General features: G+C 47.8%; 1 protein-coding gene across 3 annotated transcripts in view; it reads right to left on the bottom strand.

Moving 5' to 3' along the window:
- Positions 1–16,065, bottom strand: part of Schip1 (Schwannomin interacting protein 1) — a 112,029-nt gene that overhangs the window by 47,470 nt on the left and 48,494 nt on the right. Inside the window, exon 1 of one of the 3 annotated variants that reach the window (XM_077658847.1) lies at positions 7,773–7,932. The exons of the other annotated variants lie outside the window; for them this stretch is intronic. The gene's annotated coding sequence lies outside the window, so the exon portion shown is untranslated. Of the gene's footprint in view, positions 1–7,772; positions 7,933–16,065 lie in introns of those variants that run through there. 3 annotated transcript variants of the gene reach the window in all.

The following is a 16,065-nucleotide window of genomic DNA, read 5'->3' as shown; positions in this document are numbered from 1 at the left end:
GCAGCGGTTCAGCGATGCGGCACTGCCCTGCAGGTGCCCCATCGTTGGCAGGTGCTGCCATCGGTTAGGATTGTGAGATCCAGGTTGCTCTCCCTTAGCAACCTCTCACGACCAGTCATTAATTTCACTGCCACCTGCCCCGATGGGCAGTTTTCTCACAATCATGTGGGCTGGTTATGATGACGTCACAAGGTCACGTGACCTAGGTGGTCCCATCGCCCTTTAGGCGGGCCACCTAATTGGCAAGACAGGAGTGAATGCAGTTAACTGGCAAAGAGGCTGGTGGACTTGATTCAAGTGATAACGGCTGTGATGAAGGTGAAGCGTTGCGCTTGCACACGTTATCACTGCAGGTGTTCACCAGCGGCTGCCAGTAAAGTTCTCGCAACCTCACGTGCCGTAATTTCCGGTACAAAATCCGCGTACTATAGAAACTTAAATGATAAAAATTTGAACTGTGCGGACTGGACAGTATTTTTGCTTTCTAAATCGCCAGTTATAATTTGCCACGCTCCGCGAAAGTCTCACTGTCACGGGACTATTTACGGTTCCACTCGCGCTCTGTTCACGTCTCTTGCCACAGCGCAGTTCACTGTTTCCACGCTTGACAACTGGCAACGGCAGCAAACTCCATTCGGAAAACATCGCGCGTCTCCTCTTTACAGCCAACTTTGAAAGTAAAGCACATGGCTTATCATATCGGCGCCTCATTGCATCATAAGACACGCGCATAATCTTGCTGACATCACAATCGGTCAACACTATGTGCTGCTGCGTGTTTCGCTTCGCATGAGGGAAGACTAGAAAAATCGAACGAAAAAACTAACTGTGAGGACTAGCCTTTCGTCGATCAAAAAAAAAATAAAAAATAAAAATAAAGATAGATCTTGTCTGTTCTAGCAGTATGGATAATCCTGATAATGAGAGGTTGAAACTTGTAAGACTGCATAGTCTGTAATAACAAGAGGTAAGAAAAAGGTACACTAAAAAACATAAAAACATCGACGTTTCGACGTCCTTACGGGTTCATGGGTTGTACACACGGTTACTGCGGCGGAAAATTTACAAGAAAAATTTCAACGCCGAATTTAAAACAGCGAAGTTCCGAGCAGTTTTCCTGGACATCGGCTCAAGCTACATGGAAGAAATGATTGAGTATTTAAAGCTTGTTCACCCATCCGGAACTAGCGCCATTTCCAAGTTGATTAATGTTTAAATAATTTACCCTCAGTGTTATAAGGTCCCGTGCAATACAACGTTCAAGCGGCAAGTCAAAACAGCAAGCAATCGCACACGAACGTAAGAGGGGGCATGTTTCTTTATCCGCTGTTAGAGAGGGCTTTCAATAAAGCGTACGGACCGGTGACTTAAAATGTAGCCCCTCCTCAAATGAAACGATATAACCCGCCGCGGAGGCAAATGTGTTATTTCTCGACAGTCCGCTATCATCTGGCCAATCTCTCGCTGTCAGCATAAGTCTGTTTGTGTGTACGCTTTCCCACCTCCCTCCAGAGAGCGCGTCGCGTCTCTAAATAGAGCGGCCCGTGCACTGGATCCCGAGGCGAAGGACACGTGTATATAGATGTAATTATGATATACTCGACGATGCGGCATTGCCTCCGTTGGGAGCTGAACTATTTCCGGACGGGAGTCCTGCGCACCCAATCCAAACACGACACCAGCGACCCCGCGCGCCACCCCGTCGTCGCCAACAAGACGCAATAGGAGAGGTGCCAGAGTGACGCGCCGAGAACGCCGTTGGATGAAACGGGGCCAGATGTAACTGCCTCAGAGGTCGCTAGAGGGCTTCAGAGATGCAATGAGCTTTCCATGTTGGACGGGAAAACATATTGCGCCAGCGTGGACAGCAAGCGCCTTTCTGCCGGATAAATGGACCGCGACGAGAGAAATGCAGAGTGTTTCGTTTTATCCGATAGAGCTCCCCCTTTTTTTAAAATAAAATTTCTGTTCTTACTAAATAATGCCGCTTTTGAAGGCGGCCTATCTGGCTAGGCGAATATCCTGTTAAAATATATTTTTTTATAAATTTAATTTATTTATCCCCCTAATGTGATTTAAATATGTTAACCATTATTTTAGGCCAGATATATGCCAAAAAAGTTGATACAGCCTGAATACCAGAGGAATCGATTGGTTGGTTGTTTAGTTAGTAACATGGTTCATTACACAACTTTCTGCGTGAACCGATTAAATCTCTGTAGTCCAGAACGTCTTCTACAGCTCATATTTAACTCAAGCTTTGGAGTTTCTTTCATATCATTGATACTGCTTTCAACATACGACATTGTGGCGCCATTACTTGGCGTCGTCGTAAGATGCTGCATGTCAAGGTTTTGTTCCAGAGTTCAACATACCTTTGCAAACCTCCTTCCACTCTTCCCAGAAGATCAACTTGAACGCTACAGCCGCCAGAAGCGAGAATTTAAATCAAGGAAGAAAAGGATGAGTGGTGATGTCAGAACCGAATCTCAAGCGAAACGAGTAACAAGGCTTTCTGTAATTAACCCATACCAAGTTGCACTGTAGGCTACATTGCTAAAGAACACTTTAATCAGATGAAAACATCGGGTGAGTATAAAATTGACCCCTTAATCTCACGCCGCAGTTTTTTTTTTGTTTGTCTGAAGGCTGCTTTGTGGCAGGTGGCCACAGTTTCGGACGGTGGATCGCCGAAATGCGCGTGGAATCTTTGATTTACGTATCACTGAGCCGATGGCAGAGCGGCAAGCCGCCACGGGACTGGCTGAAAGGAACTCAACGCGTTGGTTGACTCCTCCTACCTTCAGTGTTGAATTAAAAAAAAAGGGCAAGAGCCGGGACGTTTAATCCTATCTAAATGAGGAAAATCGGCCGCACAGGACAGCAATTTTAAGTTTCTAAGAATGCTCGGAATATGTAGGTCGAGTTGCCGCGGTAAATAGACGAGTTCTGGCTCCTCTTTACTGCACCTTTAAGGCTATCAAAGGAAAAGAGCTTCAATTTTTGAGAAACCCCTGTTGCGAACTCGTTGTTTTAACTTTGAGCTAGAACTCACCCGGCACAGTTTTAATGTGTTTGACAACTTACAACTACAGTACCAATTCTCTTCTTGCCACAAGAGAGAAGAAAACACCCTACAAACTCTTTGTTGCTTCTGGAACGCGGGATTGGTGGACTGTTCGTCTAATTCATGTCACTACGCCTTGACACCTTCCCTGTTAAATTGTACCGACACCACCCACAATTGGCACAGGCAGGTGTTCTGTTTCTTCCCCGTATGCTATAGTGTTGTGTGAGCCCAGTTATGTTTAAAGCGCGTCTGACACTGGTCACATCTTGTAAGGCCATGGCTTCTGGCAAGAGCCTCTCCAGTCGCACTGACCATGACCGCATGCGACGACGTGCCCAAGGCAGTGAGTCCCAGGTGTAATTTCCGCTACCATAGGCAGGGCCCCTGGCAGGTGACTTAATCTCTGCTTTCTTATCGCAGCGCGCGAACAACGTGAACCATGACCGCTTAAGTTCGTTGGCCTCTGGGGGCAGCGCACCAAATGCTCCTCCTCACCCACTTGTGAAGAGTCCTCCTGGCACTCCAAAAGGAGCTCGGGGTGTTCTGCTTGTCGCACAAAAGGGCCGCAGCACATAAAAGGGTGTGTGCCGAGGGAGACAACAGGAGCCTTCATAGCCACCCTGGAGCACCAAGCAAGGAATCACACCCTCTTTGTCTGGTGTCTCAGCCGTCCATCTGCCCTTAAGCTGGTCGATGCGGTGTATTTTTAACACCTGGTCCTAAATTCAAGCCCAAAACGATTAAAGTGAAAGACAAATGTAGTGACAGGAACTGGAGGGAAGCATGTTATTTCAAGACAACGGAAGCAGCTGAGTGCGGCCACTCGTCTTCCTAACATTTATAGAGATTTGCGTCGAATTGACATTTTCTCTTCTTATCGTCAACCCTCAAAGCGGGCGCCTTTATCAAAGTAATTTCCAGCACCATAATCTGTACAAACACATCAAGTTATTTTTACACCTTTAAAAGGATGCCACAACAGTATTTTTGGACACTCTGCCTCGATGCTCTTTTCTGAACGAGCCATTCAATGCTGCAGTGTCGTTACAATTACGGGAACACTACAAAGCGAAACAAAATCTGCTTATCTCCGTGTGGGAGCACAAGCTGACTATCGTACGAATGAAAACTTCGAGGTTGGCACGAAGAGTAAGAGACGGCGACCATAGCAACCACTGCGGAAAGACATGTCGGAGAAGCAAGGGTGAAGATAATAAAATGTATAGAGCGGTGGGTGATCAAACGAAAATTTCACGAAAGTTCAGATTAAAGTTTATAACACCTAACACCTTTAACACCACGTACTATGAAAGTAAACAAAAGAAGTCTAGATATCTGGAAAATTCCACATTTCCGCACACAATGCAAACATCAATCATTAGCACATTACCTAACATCAACGCTGAATATGTACAAAAACGCAGGCAGTACAAACCCAAACAACTGCGCCAGTATGTCGTAAAATTATGGACCTTGTATTATTTAATTTCTTGTCCTTTCTTACTTTGTTCTTCCTTTTTTTCCGGCGCAAGCGCTTAACGCGTAGTATTCTGTTACCTTGTCTAATGATCGCACATGCTCATGTTTCATTGCGACGAAGATGACACATCTGGGAATTTTTTTTCCTTTGAAACAAATGGTGTCTTTGATTGTGTTTCTGAAATTGATTCCTCGCGTATGTCGTGTACATTGTTGTAATGACATATCTGCATATTTTTTTTCCTTTGGCAAACACTGCCATACAATCGCATCCTGTGCCCCGCAAAGCTGCTTATTCAGCTTTTAGCCCCGGATACCTCAGAGTTTTCCGGAAAAATAAAGATTGAATAATTGAATCAACAACTACGAGCTAGGAAGCCAGAAGAAAGGACTATATTCTCAGAAAGGTGGGACGTCCGGACTTTATTAACGAGGAGTTACTATCAGCTGCATGTACGGCAGTGCGTGCGTCGGGCGCGTATCGTCTGGGCTGACTGTGCTTCGCGCGTGCCTCAGAAGTTATTTGCTTGTTAAGGAGCGAAGGCCAGCCTGGCCCCGCTATCTTTAGACACGCGCGTTCCCGTGGGTACCCAAACACAGGGGCTCTTGCATCCGCTGGCAGACAGTCATGTTCGGATGACTAATTGAGGGAATCGTAAGCGCCCCCCCCCCCCTTCCTCCTCTCCCGTCATCAACACTGCCTTCCTCGTTTCCAGCGCATCGAGCGTGGAGAATTAAGAGAGCCCGCCAGGAAATGCATGGCGAACAAGAGTCAACAGAACGGAATACAATCGCATTCGTTGTGGAGATAACAAGGAGAGTGCAAAGGCACCGCTCCAACTTTTAACCAAGGTGGTAATTGGCTCATGGGCAACTACGCGTAATTGGCTCATGGGCAACAGCGCCTACGTGCACACCCGTAGTACAGAAATGGCAAGAGACGTTTCACAGTACCGGTGGAGGCTATAGCTTGGTAACTACCGTGCTAATTTAGGAGGATACAGAGCGATTTAAGCATCCTTCTTGCATGTGTGATAAGTGGGATTCGATTCTTATCGCCGCAGCTTATATCACTGGGTACCAGCTTCAAATGGAGACAAACTTTTTCGCTTGCCTGGTATTCTGCTTTCACTGGGTCATACGTTAACCGTGGCGCTTTTTGTCCAAGCTGCCCTCGCACCACTACAAATGCATCGGTCATCTAAACGCAGACATTCAGTTATTTGCATATAATATGAAAAATTTCATACATGTCCCCGGGATGAGTTAATGCATATGTAATTATTGCCTTGGATGGCTGTCTGGCTTGAATGAGCCGTTGTCCGAAGTAAGTCGGTATAATGGCAGGTTTCATGGCAGGAATCTGCCATTGGCCATTTCGCAATGGCAGGTTTTACTGAGCGCATCTACGGGGGCGATACAGTACGTGACACTGAGAACAAAAACCACTTCGCGAGAACAGGGGGTGCAAACAGCCGCTGCTGCGTGCTTGTACCTGAGTGAAGGAGTTAATGCGAATAACGGGAGTTAGTGTAAATTTCTAAACCATCTAATAAAGTAAAAATTGTAAAATGCAGGGTTTAACACACAGGCTATGATTGACACTATGGATGAAGGGCTCCGGATTAATTTAGACCAACTGGAGTTCTTCGACGTCCGCTCTGACATCGCACATGCATTTTTGTATTTCGTCTCCATCGAAATACGGCAGCTCCGGGGTCGCACACGTGACCTTGGAATCGGGGGCCTAACGACAAAGCCACTCAGCCACCGGAGCGGTCAAGCAAGGACTAAGTGTAAAGACACCCCAAACGTTTTCAGTAAGAACAGCTGTCGCTACTACGCCAAAGGGCATCAAAATGTCGAATAAAAAGTTGGAAGCGTTCGCTTGCATAAATCCTGCTGCATAATTTAGGCAGTAACCGCAACAGATAAAAGAAAAAAAAACCTGCAGTGCCTCCATAGGCACGAAAATAACTATTTAACATTTATAAGCGTAAAAAATCAGCGCCTCTCCTGCTTGGACTAGTCGTTTCCGGCAAAAAAAAATCATGAAAGCGCAAGAATAGGACGGCTGACGCGAACGGTTGACATTAATGAAACATATGTAAATAAATGGCGGTAGTGTTCTGTACCTCGCTTTATACAGAAATAAATGGCTATGCACATTTAAACCGTTAGAAGGCACGTAATAATCATTTCCGTCTCGCTCTATTCGTGTTTGCTTACATTACCGCGCTATGTGGGAGAAAGGTCACCGACGGGAATATATACAGTTATTTACCGCAGTTATAGTAAACAAGCTCCCCCCCCCCCCTCCCCCCCCCTCCCCCCCCCCCCCCCCCCCCCCCAGCGTCAGCGGACGAGCACATTCCACCGCTTACGACTACATGGTCACACTATTGCAACGCAATGTCTGTAGCAGCTGTCGCCACTCAGCAAACACCGCCTGCTCCCATTCAGTGGCGCGGATAGTGAGACGACAGACGGAGCCCGTATCTGGTTGCACAGCGCGCCAATGTAAGGGGCCTCGGCGCTGCCTCGACGCTGCCCCGACGCGGTAGGAGACGTCACACGACAAGAGCTTGCGTGATTAAACATTTAGAACAAATCTGTTTAATCGATAACATAAAATTCGACGGCGCACTGCGGTGAAAAATGTTCCTTAGCTGTTGGCCGCAGACTAGGACTCCCCAGAATTGTAGCGGAGAATACTAGAAACCGGTGGTACTAAAACACCTCCCCACTAACTGGAATGCGAATGAAACATTCCAAACCTAGTTGATATCACTGACACAGATCCCACGCCTCCGCTGGCGGTACCAGACGGAACGCTACGCGAGCCAGAGCAAGAAAGAGAGACGGACTCGGCGAGCGGCCCGTAAAGCACACCGCAAGGTAACTACACCACATCGCACCCGACGCAAACACAAAACGGAGACACGAAACTGACGTCGTCGCCGTTCAAAACACCGCACCACCACATGTCGGCTGCCGCTTTCCACGAAGACACGGAAGTGCACAAGCAGAGAACGTTTCTCGGCGCCAAGGAAGGACGGAAGGACGGACGGAATGGGGAGGAAGGCAGGCCCTACCACTTGCTTCTCTGTCGGCGCCGACCGAGATGCACTGCGGAAGGCAGCGCCTACCGCTCTCTACGCCGGCACAGTTGCTCGCCATCAGACAAGCAGCCCTAGTAATGGGCCCCACGCGATTCGCTTACCTCTGTCCGCCGAATCCGCGTCCATAACGTGCGCTGGGTTGTGGAAAAGCCCGAGCGGAGCCCTTCGCGAGCCAGGCACAGTCGACCCGCTCTCACATGGCGGCGGCGGCGGTTGCCAGCTCTTCGCCGCACCCGGCTGTTTCCAATGGCTGCCAGCCAGGGGGCCTAACCCTCGCGCCGCGGAGGCGGAGAGGAGAGCTTGAGGAGGAGAGAGAGAGACAGAGAGGACGACAGGGCGCGAAAGACGCCGCTCCTTTCTGTGCCTCGTTCTGCATTGCTCTTTTCATTTTTCTTTCTTCTTTCTCGTTCGCTCTATAGCCCTTACTCGTCTCGCTCTTTTCATTTTCGGCGTCGCCCAACTTATTCCATCTCGTTTTGTTTGGGCATTGCGGGGTTCTAGCACCCCGCCCCTATAGTGCCGCTGTTTTCTCCTCTTATTGCTTCCTCCTTGCTTTCGTCCTTTCTGCGTGTTGAGCTCATTTGCCCCAGTTTTGGAATTTTCTTTTTTTGTTTATTTTGGTCTTCGACTACGCCCTTCGTTTCCACGCTGCTATTACGGCGTAGTTTAATTTTAATTTCTTTCCTTTCCTGCTCTTTTCGTGCATCCCTGTTGTAACGCCTTCGTTCCGCTGCCATCTTCTCCTTTGACTCCTTTTCATTGGCCGCCCTCTCAAGCCCTATACTTTTCTCCCAGGACACTTATTTTTCACCTCTTCCTCTCGTCGTCGCCAGGATCACATCAGACGGGCGCTTTCTTCCAGCCTCCGCTGCATCCGTGTTGGTTCATCGAAATTTCTTCTTTCTTTTTTTCTCTCTCTCCGTTCGTGTCAAGTCGCTCGCTTGTTATGTGTTTCTTGCCCGTTTCCTTGCCCAATTAATTTATCTCTACCTTTTGTCGCGCTTGTCCGCTCCGGTTTGGTGCCAGTGCCTTTACTGCACCTTCTCTTTGGCTGCGAGGCCTGCCTGGCTTCCGAGAGCGCCTCTAGCCTATGCGAAAGAAAGGCCACTGCACTGGTGGCACTGTCTTTTTGTCCGAGCTTCGCATCGATGCTTTTTTTCCACCCCCACTCCTCCTCTCTTCTTTATCACCCAGCCTCCTATTGAACTTCCGCTACAAATAAGGTTTGGTTAGATTGTGTTTCTACATTTTTCCAAATCAGTCGTTCCCGCTAATACTCTGAACTTTCGTGTGTATTCTATGATGAAACTATTTTTAAATATCTTTTTCTTCACGGCTTTATTCTTCCACGCACTACGTATAGGCACCTTATTACAGGTTTTGTCTTACAAAGGAATCAACGCCAAACGATTTTACCCTCAAACCAACCCTTCCTCTTTTGCTGTTTTGTGTTCTTCCGACTGCGAATGCCTCCATCTCTTGCTCCGACCCTTCTTCCTTATCTGTTTTTCTCCAGATGTTTTCAATGCTGCCTTTCAATTAATTACCGCTGCGGCGGTTGGTAGCTTCTTTTCCCCGAAAACGACGGAGCGCGGAGGTGTCACAAAGGGCTAAAATGAAGAAAAAAGATGAGGAGTGGTAGGGGGGGGGGGGGGGGGGGGGAGCGAGAGAGCGTGCTTCCCTGTTGTTTGCTGCGTTCTCCCTTTGGCACCCTGAACTCGGGACACAGTCCGTTCCCATCGCTTGGAGAGATAACGGGCGCAGACCTGACAGCCCGTTTCCTGCACGTTGTATGCTTTGCTGCTGCTGTTGTGCTTTACGTCATTCGTACGCCAGTGCCTCACGTTCGGTTTGTTTTTATCTAGCGGAAACTCGCTGACAGAATCAATTCGGCTGCCACTCAGCAAGAGAAGGTTGCATTAGGAGATGTCTCGGCAGCTCGTGACATTTAAATGACCATTCTTGCTTTACTTGATTCGCGAAGAAACGTCGGTCTGCGCTGGAAATGGATTATTTCTGATAGGCTATTGTAAATGCGTAGTCGCAGTCATCATCATCATCATCATATTTATAGTTAAGTCGGCTGCATTATAGAGGCCTCTCCTATGACGTCCAATTATTCCTACTTTGCGCCAAGGTATTCCGGCGGAAAACTTTCCAAGAACACCCGTTTGCACCGCTGTTCGCAGGCCGCACCCGTTTGTGTTACTACTTTCTTGGGCCACTCTTACAGACGACCAGTTGTCAATTCGGCGCATCGTACATGTCGTTCCAGTATTAGTTCCTTTGTTTTAATTTCAATTGAAATATTTATTACTTGCGTCTGCTCACTGCGTTGTCCTTAGCTTGGTTTTCAGCCCTTCTTGTAGCCCCCAGTTTTCAGTCCCATGGAAGAATATGAGCGAGGTACTTACATCAATTATATACTTTCCGGGTAAGCTGCTGTTCACAACTTTATAATAACAGCCAAATGCAATTCGCTCTATTTTAGAGCGAAAACACTGCTTAACACGGTCCCAAATAAGAATTTTGTGTGAAGCCCCTGAGTAACTCGAGTAAGCTCAGGTTAATTTGGAGGAGCGTCGCAGGGGTTGTAGCCAATGGAAGGAAGCTCGGGCTAGTTCGGAGAAGCGTCGCGCAAGCTGCAGCCGATGGAAGAGGACGTAGCGCCAGCTGCCACCGAGTGGAGAGAGGGTGTGAATATGAAGAGCGAGAAACGTGGTTGGGAGGACATACAGATACCAGAAAGAAGAGGCGAGGAATGAGCACATGCTTTCGCACGGCAACTCGGTTTAACTACGTTAAAATCGTACCTCTCATGACCTCTTCGCCTCTTACGACCAGGATAAGCCGCGATTACTTAAACCAGGCAATTCTCCTTAACTACTTCCACTACCTCGTTGATTCGAAATAAATAAAAATGACGTCATAGGGTCGGTCTGAGGCATTAAAATACTCCCAGGAACTTAAGACATCACCTTGGCGGTTCGCGTAAAAGGAAGGTATGCAATATCAGCGATAATAATAGTGATCGAAGTAACCAGAACAGTATATTCTGGTGATGCTATGGCTGGCGCCATTGAGAATAGTTTGGGTCATTCGCCTCCCACCATCGAATATTTCTAATTGCATCAGGTGGCCGTTCCCTTAGCACGACAAACCGTGTCTATTTGGAGGTGTTGAAGTTCAGAACGATATTGCTGTGCAAATGATTGTTTCTTCAAGGGGGGGGGGGGGGGGGGGGGTCGATAGGCCCTAAGCCTAAAACATAAGCGAGAACTTTAGGACCTAAAAACCTATTTTATATTTTCAGATATATTTAATAATAATAATTGGTTTTTGGTGGAATGGAAATGGCGCAGTATCTGTCTCATATATCGTTGGACACCTGAACCGCGCCGTAAGGGAAGGGATAAAGGAGGGAGTGAAAGAAGATAGGAACGAATAGGTCCGTAGTGGAGGGCTCCGGAATAATTTCGACCACCTGGGGATCTTTAACGTGCACTGACATCGCACAGCACACGGGCGCCTTAGCGTTTTTCCTCCATAAAAACGCAGCCGCCGCGGTCGGGTTCGAACCCGGGAACTCCGGATCAGTAGTCGAGCGCCCTAACCACTGAGCCACCGCGGCGGGTCAGATATATTTCCAGAAAGTTTTTTTTCTTTTGATGACGAACTCGGACAGCCATGCGCACACTGTTACCCGGAGCGCGACAAAATATTTTCACTTAGAAGGTGAGAAGCACTTAGAAGGCTCTGCCTGAGGTGCATTAATGTCCACCGAAAAATTTCATGAAAATATCCTGCTGCGTGCGTGCAGGAAAATATCCTGCTGCGTGTGGGTGGGCGGGCGCGCGTGCGGGCACGCGCGGGCGGACGGGCGGGTGAGGGGGGGGGGGGGGGGGGTCATAAAGGAGGAGATTATTGGTGCTCAGTTTTCTCTTTGATAGGTCGATGACACTGAACGAGGACTCGGACATAAACTGCCCTCATTATCGCTGTTTTATTTGAATGCTGTTAATCAGCAGTACTCCGCACTCATCTTCCTAAAAATGTCGCCATTATCTCTTCTAGAAGAGCAAAGACAGTCTTGAATCCTGTGGACCGAGAAAAATAGTTGCGCTTCTAATGCATGGCTTCTTGTTTGCTTTCGAGGTTACCCTGGCAAACCCCAAACTGCTGCTATAGTCCCCTGTCGTCCATAAAGGCAGTCCTCACCAGCGGTTACTAAGACGATATTTATTGTAGTAACATTCCTCTCATTTTTCTTCGTTTCAGGAGCCAACTTATAAACACAATACAAACTTCGAACACACACAAATGTTTTCCGAATACGTCTAATTTAAACTGCACGCTTTAAAAATAAACAAACGGCAGCCAGAATAGGAAGTTCGGAAAGCGGTTGAGCATTTTTCTTTGCCTTTTTTTTTACTTTCTCCGGGGCAGCAGCACCATCCTTAGTCTGTCTTCTTGGCATTGTTCAACGAACTTGGAGCGCTGGGAATAAATCTTTCTCTCTTTCTCTCCACCATCGTGGAAGCACACGTACGCAAACAAACGAGAGGGAGTGCTTTATTTTTGCATGCTGGCTTCCTTCCGCGAACTTATCGACTGTCTTGTTCCTTGCTCGTGTGTTTATAGTTACATGTCACATGCTGCGCTCTTCGGTGAACAGCGAGCAGGATGCATGGGGCACACGCATTTTTTTTTATGCGAGGACTCCAGGCTCATCCTGGGGGCAAGGCTCGCTCCGCGGCGGCTGGCTGCAACGCCGTGAAGCTTCAAACTCCTTGGCGGCGCTACCCGTTGGCGCCATCCTAAAGGGCGCCCTGAAGAGGAACATCTGGCGGCCGTGCCCTTGAAGAACAGGACCCTTGCAGATGAACTACATCTGCGCGCGCTTTTTATGCGGTGGCAGTTATCAAGGGCCTCTCTCCGCTTTGTTCTTGACCTTTTTATTGTGTCGTTCTCTTTCTTTTGAGTGTCTCCAATCGCGCCTCCTGCCCTGTGCATCACACTTAGGAGGACGGTCTGCGTACTTGAGTGCCGATAAACCAAGACGAGCACGTGTTCTTGAGCATCGAACTAGCTGCTGAGAATAACGTGAAAAAAGCTTAAATATTATTGTTAGTTTCAGGAACACGCAAGTTAGTCTGATTAGCTGGTGCGACTGCGATCCTAGCAGCAACTAAGGAGGATTTCCTCGCATATAGAATGGTGTGCTTGCTCTGTGGCTGGTAGCTCAGTTGTTATGATGCTCGGCTGCTGACCCGATGGACACGGGTTCGATCCCGGCCGCGACGGTCGCATCTTGTTGGAGGCGAAATCCTAGAGGTCCGTGTACTATGCGATGTCAGTGCTCATTAACGAACCCCAGGTGGTCGAAAAGTCCACAGTCCTCCACTGCGGCGTCCTTCATACTATGAGTCGCTTTTAGGACATTAAAGCCCATAAGCCAACCAAACCAAGGCCCGTGAGATTTGCGAACGGAACTTCGACCAGTGGACGCCATTTTCCCTACATTTCTTTATTCTTTCGAAACGTCCCACATATAATTATAAGAAAAAGAACAAAAATAACCACTACTCAGTGAGTCATGAAATGGCTATGAAATATATACACTAAATGAAAAAAAAACGGTTATTGTCAAGAGTTAGCTGATACTTTTCAGGATGTTACATTAGGACAACTCGGAAAAGTATGACGCACAACAGGAACAAACCGCCTGGATTGAGCACATGCAGTGCCCATGGCGCTGAAAAGTTTGGCCGCCGCTCTGGCAGCCCTTCTATCTGCCCAGTCTCAGTCTCTCTCTCTCTCTCTCTCTTTCTCCTGCCTCCATCCCACATGCTCTAGGCCGCGCTGCCCCTGTTTCGCCTTCGTTCTTTGCTGCTGCCGCAGTTCGCTCCCTCATTACGCCCGTCTCAAAACGGCTCCCCGAGCATTCAGGAGGCCATTCTGGCACAGCACACACAGGATTCCCCTTACCGCGCAGCCAGTCCGCCATTCGCCACAGTGGCCGCATCTCTTACGCGCTGTGCCGTGCCGTTCTTTCCAGGCTAGATCATTTCAAAGATTCCCAGAACTTTCTCCTTTTCCTTTCTTCCTTTCTTTCTTTCTTTCTCTTTCTTTCTTTCTTTCTTTCTTTCTTTCTTTCTTTCTTTCTTTCTTTCTTTCTTTCTTTCTTTCTACCTTTCTTTCTTTCTTTCTTTCTTTCTTCCTTTCTTTCTTTCTTTCTTTCTTTCTTTCTTTTCCTTTCCATCTCTCTCCAGTTTGTTCTCCTTGGGCACCTCTTGAATGGATACGGAAGAAGCTCATTTCATTTTGAGGAAAAATTGAGAACCTGGAAACTAAGTTTCTATTTAACCGTTCTGCTTTGCGCGCGAAAACTAAAAATATTTGTATAACTTCAAAATTCAGAAATTAATATCTGTGATTCCTCTGTAACAACAGCAGTCATAGAAATTCCGCGAAAGCTCTTTTTTTTTTTCACAACCTTATGATAAGAAAATTTGGCAGCTACGCTTCTCTGCCCTTTTCAGCAATTATAGTGAACAAAATTGGTGCCATAATTGTGGATCTTTATCGGGTTATTATGTTGTGCGCCCGATTTTTGCTAAATTCACGCAGGCGGCGTCTTAATTTCAAAAGCAGTGCAATTAAAATTTGCACTTGGTCTGCGTCAGATCTCCAAGAGCTGTAGCCTGCGAAACATTAATACCCCTTTCATGAGATAAACAGCCTTTAAAGCAACATTTAGATATTCTAACATTTTTCACGAAACGCCAACGGCCTAATTTGACGTTCTTACTCCGCCAATCATTAAGGTCTACCATTCTTCGACACGTATCAGAGTTAATTCTAGTTGATACCGTAGTTGGCCAATGCTAGAAATACAAAGTTTCGCATATATCCGAATGGAAAAAAAGACTAGTTTCGGCGTCGCGCTAAAGCCTCCAAGAAATAAAAATCAACCGAGTAGTCATTCTCCTCCCCCCCCCCCCCCCCCCCTTGACTAAACTAATATGTAAAACGAACTGCTTGACCCCTTTTAGCAGCTGTTTTATTGTTCCTTCTTTCCAGCACGGGTTTATTTCTTCAACACCAGATATTTTCCTCTCTTTTCCTGCAGTTCACTGTCCCATACAGGCGCCCCCTTCGAATTCTTCTTTTTGATCGCATCTTTTCACCACCCTCATTTCTCTTTTTCACACCTCGGGATGCTTGCACAAACAGCGCCAACCTAACAAGCATGAGCAAAGTTCCGCGAGGCACCGCGCGAGACGGTTTTGCTGCACTTTAAGCAGCGCTCGCGACAAAAGTCACCCGCTCTACTCCGCAAGCATGCAGGAAAGGGGGTCGTTTTGTTTTCGTGAGCTCTTCCGGGAGCGCTTCCCTCTCGTCTACTTCGGAAGCGCTTGTCTTTTTGTCTCCCCGTTCAACACTACCTCTCCCTCTCCTCCGCTCCCCCTTGCCCCTCCTTTTTAAGCGTCTCCGGGTCCGAGCCCAGCGTTCGGGTCACCCGCGTTCCCGGTCGTTACCCCCTGTGAGCCAGTGCGGCTCCGAGCGGCCCGGTCGAACTCGCGACTTCCGGTACACCCGCATGCTGTCTGGGGAAGGAAAGAAGGGGAATGAAACACGGGGAGGAACACGCAGCACCACCCTTTCTCCCCATTTCTGTCCCTTACGGTGAGGCCACTTCCGCTAGGGAAGCAGCAAGAGGTCCCGTACCTCGCTTTTCTTCTCTAATTGCAATTCCCAATTTCTTATACCTTTTTTCTCTCTCAGAAAGTAGAATAACCCACCCCATTTCCCCCATTCCTTATCGCCCTTACTTCGTTTTCCTTTTTTTTTTTGCCAGCAAGACGAATAACGACTTGGGCACTGGGTCGTTACGTGTATATACAGTATGCTTTTTTTTTTATCCTTAGCAGACCTCATTTCCCTGGACTGTCCGTGCTTGAGTCGAGGGAATTCCATTTCCCGGGCTGCGGCTCTTAAAGGCGCGGGTCGGGACCGCGAGTCCGCCCCACTGGGCAGTTGGGAAGAAACACACACAAAACGATCATTCGTTCCCAGTAAATATATAAGAAAATTTTTCTAGAACGTTGCGAAGACAGGCAGGAACTGCCGAATATGGACGAGAACGGCGAAGCGTGGAGTGAAGTGGATGGGTTTGGTCGCCGTTGGTCTTGTGCCATGGATTCTTCGTTCAGACGTCCGAAAGTAAGTGCAAGAACGGTAAGCGACAGCAGTGTATAACCGTCAGGAGGCGAACGGAAAAGGTGGTGCACTCTAAGCCATTATTCCCGAATTAGGGCATCGTTGTTCAATGGCCAACATGATTTACATAAACAAGGTTGTGCTGAGGGGTGTACACTGAGGGCTGCTGAA

This window comes from Amblyomma americanum, chromosome 3 (assembly GCF_052857255.1).
Source record: "Amblyomma americanum isolate KBUSLIRL-KWMA chromosome 3, ASM5285725v1, whole genome shotgun sequence".
In the NCBI taxonomy this organism is placed as follows: domain Eukaryota; kingdom Metazoa; phylum Arthropoda; class Arachnida; order Ixodida; family Ixodidae; genus Amblyomma; species Amblyomma americanum.
This window is presented reverse-complemented; position numbering and strand designations above follow the sequence as displayed.